Source organism: Mytilus galloprovincialis, chromosome 9 (genome assembly GCF_965363235.1).
Source record: "Mytilus galloprovincialis chromosome 9, xbMytGall1.hap1.1, whole genome shotgun sequence".
NCBI lineage: Eukaryota > Metazoa > Mollusca > Bivalvia > Mytilida > Mytilidae > Mytilus > Mytilus galloprovincialis.
In genome coordinates, this window is record NC_134846.1 from 65,249,210 (window position 1) to 65,259,932 (window position 10,723).

Below are 10,723 nucleotides of genomic sequence, written 5' to 3' on the forward strand. Positions count from 1 at the left end.
TGCCATTTGATCTCCTGTTTATTTTGAGTTATTTCATCAAAAAATGAATTCTGTATTGATATGCTGATCCAATGTACTAAGATTTTGAATATTATACAAATATAGCCTTTTAAGTTTGTATGAGGTCGATACAAGGATATACTTCTTTCGGTCGATATATCCTATATTGACCTCACACACAGGCTATATTTTTTATATTATTAATTTCCGACCATATTTGTATCAAAATCGTCATTTAATTTTGTTGGAATTTTATAGATATCATATTGTCTCAGTCTCTTTGACAAGAACAAAATTAATATTATTTGTTATTTCAATTGGTTTTTTTTTTTTTTGGCTTGTTGGTCATCTTATATATTTGAAGATTTTTTTCGTCAAATAATCGATCACAGATATCATTTGACATTTTTTTCAAAACGTCACGTTTAAGTCGTTTAACAATATCCTGAAATTCATTACATGACGTCACAAAGTATATCGGTTTTTAGATATTCTAAAAATAACCGTGCAATATGCTTTTTGCTGTGCAATATGCTTTTTGCTATCCGCCGTTTTCTCTCTAACTTCGAATATATAGTTTAACATGTGACTATCCCTAAACGAATCAAATTTGTTAAAATATACGAATTAATAATATTAGACCATATAATACTAGTAGGTAAATGTCGAATTTCAAATTTTCACTTCTTAGACCAGATTCAATTTGTGTTAAAAACCTTTAAATTGCTGTGTCAAATATTCAATCACAATCTAACTTCAGAACTGTTTTAAACTAAAATGTCGTTCCCATACTTGCTCAATTGTTCATGTTTTAACCTCTGCAGGAAAATCTGGTTTGCTGTCACTCGGCCAGCTACTTGTGGGTTTATAATCCGGATGAAACTCACGTCAATTTGACGAGTCGACCGAGGTCTATATGAACTGGGACTATTATACTGTACTGATATTACATGTAGTATAATAATTCAAGAATTTTTATCCAAAGTTCATAGGTCGAACTGGTTCATTCAACCTATGCCAACATTTTGAAATTTAGGTATAAAATTTTATAAAAATATGTTGGCATAGGTTGAAAAAAATATAATAGATTAAGTGTTAAAAAAACAAAAAATTAATTAGAGGCCAATCAATTTACAACCAGTTTAAAATTGGCGTTAAGTGTACACAAGACTTTTTTTGTTACTTGTAAAGACAACTCTATGTGTTGCTGATCTCTTTCCAATCTAATTAAAAACCGATCTCTCATCGCTCCTGTTTCTGATATGTCGCTTGGGAGATCTAACGAAACCCGCTTTGAGGTCACATGTGAGTGACCTCGTAGGTGTGTCTTTTTCGAACAATGAAATTGAGTCTTCCACGATCTTGGAAGTTTAACGTAAGGCAAAGGGATGTAACTCATTTTATTTACGACGAAATCGTCAGTCATAATAATTCATAAACTTTTTTGATTGGCTTATTAATAGGTCGTCAACTCATTTGCATATCTTTATAAATTCCTGACTTTTAGTTCACTCACATGTGACCTCAAAGCCGGTTTCGTTAGATCTCCCACGCGACATATCAGAAACAGGAGCGATGAGAGATCGGTTTTTAATTAGATTGATCTCTTTCGTATTAGAAATAATTGATGATTGACATTGCTTTACTTTCAGTGGCAACTATTGCATGCATGATCAGAATATACTAGTATTATGTGAATATAATACTATACATGGTGAAAATAACTGATGATATTTTTCTAAAAGTAGAACCACATCAAATGCATGGAAATAATGAATATAGCACTATCTAAAAACTGCTTCAAATAGAAAAGTGTTTTTTTTTCACAGTTCAGTATGAAATAATTGTGTTTTGAATACATTTATTTTACTTATTACAAAAGTGCTTTATTCTACCTTTCAATGTATTTTATTGTACAAATATACATATTTCGAAAATACTAACATCAGAATGAAATAAAATTTAAATGTAGATATTTATATATCAGATTTAAGGATTTACTTAGGTGAAATTAAAAGGAAAATCAAGAATTTATAATTTTATACTTTAAATCAGAAGATCATTGGTTTAAGGACAGAATAAGCTAAAACGAAATATTGATAGGCTATGAAACTCCTTTTTTTTCTTTTTTGCTAAAAGATGACAAAATACTAATTCAGACTTTCACTTTATATTTGCAGTGGTATTATTTGGGTTTCAAATCAGAAAGAAAAAAATCTAGAATCTGCTGAAATTTTAGTAAACGACCTTTCATGAGCTATTCATGAAGTCTTCACACTATAAAATTTGCACCGGGGGCAAACCCGGGGAAACTAACCGGAATTAATTACCCCAGTTCATACTTGATAAAAAATTAACTCGGTTTGGTATTTAACCTCTCAACAAAAATAAAAACGTAGGGCGCCAAAATTGTAACCCGCATCTGTATGTCCACTGTACATTTTTTTTATTCATCACAGACGCATTATTTCAAAGTCTGAAATATTTTACCCACATAGTCGCTTTTGAGGAGTTCAATCAAAATCAATCGCTTTCCATTTTTCCGTCATTCCGTCATTCCGCAACAAACCATTATACGTTTTTATTCTAAACGGCTTTAGATATTGGACTGATTTTTGGTATGTGAGTTAACCATGATTAGTTACAAATCAAGTTTGAGGTTCGGTCCGCTTAACTAGTTTTTATCGAAATTACAGGCTTTGGACTTTGATAATTGTTGAAAATCACAGTTATACAGATTTTTTTTCAAAACGCTTTCAGATATTGGACTGATTTTGTTTTGGTATGTGAGTTAACCATGATGAGTTACAGATCAAGTTTGAGTTCCGTTTTGGAACAGGGCCATTCGTGTCGTTTTGACACATCTAGTCTTATTCAATTCTTTTTAATTTTTTAATTTTTGATTTTTATTTATTCATTTATATTTGTTTGCTTTTAAGTGCATATCTAGAACTACAACCTTTTGGAAGTATTTTACCAAAAAAGAGTGTTTTGTTGTAATGTTTTTATCTTTTTTTTCATACACTTACATTTATCAGCATAATTTATAATCAGTATTTCACTGGTGTTGTTTTATTCAAATGGAGTAAGTTTTAATGCTCAAAATTACTGACTGTATTTAATAGGTAATTAATTATTCATTGTTATAACAACACCTATTGTATTTTGTTTGTAGGCATAGGTTGAATATATATTTTTCAAATGTTGGCATAGGTTGAAGACACCGTCGAACTCATTGAAATTATACCTAAGGCCTTACCTTTGACTTGGAAGAGTAATTTATAAATGTCCTGGAGTCGATTTCACAAAAAAACTTACGACTAAGATTGATCGTAAATATACTGAATTGTTCATGACTTACGATCAGTCTTAGTCGTAAGTTTTTTTTGTGAAATCGACTCCTGGTCTTTATTCTTGTTCATAGCTGCTCAAGGAAGACGACACAATGAAATTAGAGTACTTATTATTATAACAAACATGGATTTTCGCACCGCGGGAGTCCCGAGTGATAATGAGACACCTTTACTTTCCTTTTAAATATACAATTCCTCGATCCCACACATATCCATTTTTATTATTGTTATTATTGTATATAGTCTCATTGTATTATGGAGAAGACTTCATAAGAGTGATTTACTCGTCTCAACCATTTTTCTTTAATTTAGCAAATCATTTTTTTTAAACTATTAAATCTAATGGATTATATATATGCTTATAGATTTAAGAGTGCGATACACTATACGCAACATGCACTTTGAGTTTTATTGTATTAATTAAATTAATAATTTGAAGACATCACCCAATTAAAATGTGAAGGGAAATATTTGGTGTAGCCAGGAACATGTATATTGTTAGATATACTGTTCCCAGGTGTATCCTAAACAAGTAATATCTTTGGTGAATTGAAATCCTTTCAAAAATAAACTAATGATATGGAACGCACTATTGTATAAAATGCACAAAGATGAAAGGACCTGTATCTTTGGTGAGTGTTGATATCTAGTTGAAAATAAACAACTGAAATGGAACGCTCCGTTGTAGAAAGTAAGGAGAAGACATCACTAATGATGTTATTTGTTGTGTCCAATCCCTTTATAGCTGCAAATATAAATTTTTTCAACTAAACTAAGAAAGTAGGCAACGGTGAAAGTGGCATTGGTGGATCATTAACATCTGCGTAGTATGTTCATTAATTTAAAAGTGTATTGCTGTCAGATTCATGATTTTAAACAAATCAATGTTATCTTCTTGTATACACTTATATTATACAACGGACCTTATAATTCAGGTACATCTTTTTACTCTGAGGATAGTTTGAATCTACTAGTCATGTAATGAGGTCGAATCCAGCACATGAATGGTGCGCTCGACTCCAGTCTTAATTGTTTGCTGTATCTTTCAAACCTCAGTACTGCCATTGAGTCTAGACAACATAGTGCCTTGAGTTGAACATTATTTTAAGGTCGTATTCAGGCCTCTTTCAATACATTTAATATGTACTCATATATTCAAGATGCACACAGTAGCGCATGTGTATAACCATACATGTCGGAAAAACAATTTATTGAAATTTAAATAAGTTGTACATGGTTAATTTCAACAACAAATAAGAATAAAGGTAAATAACTCCAATTCAATTATGTTAAATTTAAAAATGTTAAATTTTAAGTTTACATGGCAAAATAAAAGATATCGCGATCTCTCGGTGCTCACACGCACTTTGATTTTCTTGCTGTAGTAAAAAATAGAACAGAAAAAAATACTCAACTTTCATTTATAAGATCATTTCATTATTTCAATTATCTCTGCTTTAAGGGTATATATATAAAAAAAAATAATAAACAATTAAAAATTATTCTGTATTTGCTTAAACAATCGTAATATGATATTACACAATTTACTTCCTTTAAATTGAAGTCTGACAACTAGATTTCATTCCTTTCTTAAGATTTTTATGGACCCAGCAGCCATAACTGTGAAACATATACTGTACTGTTATGAATTTGCTACAAAAAACTCATCAATGGCACTGAAGTATTACAGCAAGAAACTCAAAGCCAAAACTATCATACTTATTTAAACTACTCAATTTCTGTCCAAAGGGAAATAACTCAAATGCATATTTTACAAAAATCATTTTTCATTTTAGTTTGTTTTCTTCTTTGAACAGAAACGGTGTAATTGGTAAGTATTATGATAGATAGTCAAGTTTTAAGGATATACACAATGAAACAACACTATTAAAACCTCATGTGTCCGAATCGCATCTCTATGTATAGCCAAGGTCGTTAAACTTCCATTTGTCGCAGCTCTAGTCCAATCCACATGAGGATTGCCAAAAACATGAAAGCGGAATGCACATATACCACATGTCGTATATAATGTCAGGCCTACATATGGGTTTGTATAATTTTAAAATGTTCATATACAACATAAAAAGAATGACAGCATTAATTTACGTCCTTAATAAGTAATTACACGCTTCAACCAATTACAGGTATACTATAACAATCGGAAAGAAAAAAAATGTTTTCAGATCCACTTAGTCTGGTTAGGCCTCGTCTTTCACGAGGCCATGTCTTTCACGATCAATATGATTAATAATCAAGAATAATATACTTTAAAAATATTATGTACGTTTACAAGTAATAACACATTTTTAGCTCACCTGGCCTAAATTGCTAAAAGGACAAATGAGCTTTTCTCATTACTTGGCGTCCGTCGTCTGTCGTCCGTCGTCCTTAACTTTTACAAAAATCTTCTTCTCTGAAACTGCTGGGCCAAATTTAGTTAAACTTGTCCACAATCATCATTGGGGTATCTAGTTTAAAAAATGTGTCCGGTGACCCGTCCAACTAACCAAGATGGCCGCCATGGATAAAAATAGAACATAAGGGTAAAATGTAGATTTTAGCTTATAACTGAAACCTAAGCATTCAGAGCAAATCTGACATGGGGTTTAATTGTTGATCAAATGAAGATCTATCTGCCCTTAAATTTTCAGACGAATCAGACAACTGGTTGTTGGGTTGCTGCCCCCAATTGGTTATTTTTGTCGAGCCTGCAACTTTTGTTGCAGAAATCTCGACATAGGGATAGTGATCCGGCGGCGGCGGCGGCGGCGGCGGCGTTAGCTTACTTCTTAAAAGCTTTATATTTTAGAGGGTAGAAGACCTGGATGCTTCATACTTTGTATATAGATGCCTCATGTTACGAACTTCCCGTCAGTCACATGTCCAATGTCCTTGACCTCATTTTCATGGTTCAGTGACTACTTGATAATAAGTTATGATTTTTTGTAATGTTAAATTCTCTCTTATTATAAGTAATTGGATAACTATATTTGGTATGTGCGTACCTTGCAAGGTCCTCATGCCCGTCAGACAGTTTTCAGAGTGGTCAGAGTTAAGTTATTGAGTTTTGGTCTATTTTTCTAATACTGTATGCATTAGGTCAACTATATTTGGTGTATGAAAATATTTTATGATCTATATGTCTGTTTAATATGCAGGTTTTATTTGACCTTGACTGCATTTTCACGGTCCATTGTTAAGTGTTTGTGTTTTGGTCTGTTTTTCTTAATTTATAAGCAATAAGTCAACTATATTTGTTGTATTGAAGAATTCTGAGCTGTACATGTCTGCCTGGCATGGTTCATCTGACCTTGACCTCATTTTCATGGTTCATTGATCAATGTTTCGTTTTCTTGGTTAATGTTGAGTTTATGTGACAGTTGTAATAAAGCTTTATATTTAGGTCTATCAACATAATATCAATGATAAGTAAAGAAGGCGAGACATTTCAGCGTGTGCACTCTTGTTAAGGAAATTTTGCTGTTTTTGGTTATTATCTTGAATATTATTATAGATCGAGATAAACTATAAACAGCAATAATGTTCAGTAAAGTAAGATCTACAAATAAGTCAACATGACCAAAATGGTCAGTTGACCCCTTAAGGATTGCCCTTTATAGTCTATTTTTAACAATTTTTGTAAATTTTTGTAATCTTTTACAAAAATCTTCTCCTCTGAAACAACTGGGCCTAATTTTACCATACTTGGCCACAATCATCATTGAGGTATCTAGATTAATAAATGTGTGCAGTGACCTGGCCAACCAACCAAGATGGCTGCCATGGCTAAAAATAGAACATAGGGGTAAAATATAGATTTTGGCTTATAACTCTGAAACCAAAGCATTTAGAGCAAATCGGACGTGGGGTTAATCAAGTGAATATCTATTTGTCCTAACATTTTCAGATGCATTGGACAACTGGTCGTTGGGTTGCTGCCCCCCCCCCCCCCCCCCCCCCCCCCCCCCCCCAATTGGTAATTTTTAAAGAAATTTTGCTGTTTTTGGTTATCTTAAATATTATTATAGATCGAGATAAACTGTAAACAGCAATAATGTTCAGCAAAGTAAGATCTACAAATAAGTCGACATGACCAAAATGATCAGTTGACCCCTTAAGGAGTTATTGCCCTTTATAGTCAATTTTTAACAATTTTCATTAATTTGGTAAATTTTTGTAAATTTTTACAAAATATTTTCCTCTGTCACTAAGGAGCTAAGTTTATTATAGATAGAGAAAATTGTAAGCAGCAAGAATTTTCAGTAAAGTAAGATCTACAAACACATCACCATCACCAAAACACAATTTTGTCATGAATCCATCTGTGTTCTTTGTTTAATATGCACATAGACCAAGGTGAGCGACACAGGCTTTTAAGAGCCTCTAGTTTCTTATATTGGATTGTTTGACACTATAGATTGAAGGGGAATTAGCTGGCCAATTCATGTTCACCCATTTGACTCTAATTCTCATATTTGATTGAAATTATTGAATTTTTATACGACCGCAAAAATTTTAATTTTTTGGTCGTATATGATTGCTATCACGTTGGCGTCATCGTCCTGCGTCGTCTTGCGTCGTCGTCGTCGTCGTCGTCGTCCGAATACTTTAAGTTTTCGCACAATAACTTTAGTATAAGTAAATAGAAATCAATGAAATTTTAACACAAGGTTTATGACCACAAAAGGAAGGTTGGGATTGATTTTTGGAGTTGAGGTCACAATAGTTTATGAATTAGGGGCCAAAAAGGGGCCCAAATAAGCATTATTTTTGGTTTTTGCACCATAACTTTAGTATAAGTAAATAGAAATCTATGAAATTTAAACACAAGGTTTATGACCATAAAAGGAAGGTTGGGTTTGATTTTGGGAGTTTTGGTCCTAACAGTTTAGGAATAAGGGGCCCAAAGGGTCCAAAATTGAACTTTGTGTGATTTCATCAAAAATTGAATAATTGGGGTTCTTTGATATGCCGAATCTAACTATGTATGTAGATTCTTAATTTTTGGTCCCGTTTTCAAATTGGTCTACATTAAGGTTCAAAGGGTCCAAAATTAAACTTAGTTTGATTTTAACAAAAATTGAATCCTTGAGGTTCTTTGATATGCTGAATTTAAAAATGTACTTAGATTTTTAATTATTGGCCTAGTTTTCAAGTTGGTCCAAATGGGGGTCCAAAATTAAACTTTGTTTGATTTCATCAAAAATTGAATAAATGGGTTTTTTGATATGCCAAATCTAACTGTGTATGTAGATTCTTAATTTTTGGTCCAGTTTTCAAATTGGTCTACATTAAGGTCCGAAATTGAATTAAGTTTGATTTTAACAAAAATTAAATTCTTGGGCTTATTTGATATGCTTTATCTAAATATGTACTTTGAATTTTGATTATGGGCCCAGTTTTCAAGTTGGTCCAAATCAGGATTCCATATCAAGTATTGTGCAATAGCAAGACATTTTCAATTGCACAATATTGCACAATAGCAAGAAATATCTAATTGCACAATATTGTGCAATAGCAATTAATTTTCAATTGGAGTTATCTTTCTTTGTATAGAATAGTAGTTGATAATATATGTTGGAAATTTGCCAGACATGACTATGATGTCATTTTCTATTTTTATTTGCCAATAACTTTATGTAAATAACTTCATTGGAAATTTGCCAATATAAAATGTTGCTGATGAAGCTTTTTTTCCTTATCTTATCTAAAATGTTTTTAGATAATGTATGTTGGACATTTGCCAGACATGACTATGATGTCATTTTCTATTTTTATTTGCCAATAACTTTATGTAAATAACTTCATTGGAAATTTGCCAATATAAAATGTTGCTGATGAAGTTTTTTTTATTGTTTTATACAATAAACAATGTATAGTCACTTTTACTACCAACCAATCTTTACCATTCAGTGATAACAAGCACTTTATTTTACATTTTAATATTTTATGATGTATTTAAAAGAGTAGTTATTGTTGCAAACTCCATTAGAAATTTGAATTGATATCAGTTTTGGAAAAAGGGAAACGGGGATGTGAAAAAAAGGGGGGGGGGTTAAATTTTTCTCATTTCAGATTTCATAAATAAAAAGAAAATTTCTTCAAACATTCTTTTGAGAGGATTAATATTCAACAGCATAGTGAATTGCTCAAAGGCAAAAAAACAACTTTTTAAGTTCATTAGACCACATTCATTCTGTGTCAGAAACCTATGCTGTGTCAACTATTTAATTTTAGATTTAAAAAGTTTGAAGAAGAAATCTTTAATTGATTTGTAAAATCTTGACATTTGTTTTGTGTGAAAAAAAAACCATGTAATGTCAAAAGTTTGATCACAATCCAAATTCAGAGCTGTATCACGCTTGAATGTTTTGTCCATACTTGCCCCAACTGTTCAGGGTTCGACCTCTGCGGTCGTATAAAGCTGCGCCCTGCGGAGCACCTGGTTTATTAAATAAAACGGGAAATCAACATCAAGTTTAGAAAACCTTTATTACTCCTTAACGATTTATTTCATGATGTTAGTTTATATTTATTTTTTTTATTTCATGTAACTTCTTATTAAAAAATCACTGTTCTAAGTATTACCATCATAATTAAATAATTATTTTTTCATATTAAACACTAACATTTATGATTTAAAGTCATATTGGTGCATTATTACTTTTATATAAACACTTGATAGTATGACTGAACCTTTTCATATTATGTAAACATGAAAACTTTAGAACTAAGCTTATTCCTTGCAGACAATGATATTGTCAAAATTCAGTAGCGATTATACTTCACATGATCACATAGTGCCTCCTATGGCACGCCGTTATTATATTTATTCAATTTCGAGATATCTTATTTAGTTAACTAAGATATCTTCTTATTTAGTTAAATAAGATATCTTCTTATTTAGTTAAATAAGATATCTTCTTATTTAGTTAAATAAGATATCTTATAAACTAATTGAGATATCTTAATAACAAAATGAGATATCTTATATATTAATTGAGATATCTGATTTATTAAATAAGATATCTTATATATTAAATAAGATATCTTATTAAAATGTTTATAAAGATATCTTATTAAATATATAAGATATCTTATTAAAATGTTTATAAAGATATCTTATTAAATATATAAGATATCTTATTTAAAATATAAGATATCTCTATTAATTTATAAGATATCTTATTAACTATATAAGATATCTTTTATATAGTTAATAATAGAGATATCTTATTTACTTAATAAGATATCTCCATAAGTTAATAAGATATCTCGATTAGTTTATAAGATATCTCTATTAATTAATAAGATATCTCTATTAGTTTATAAGATATCTCTATTAATTAATAAGATATCTTATAAAGTAT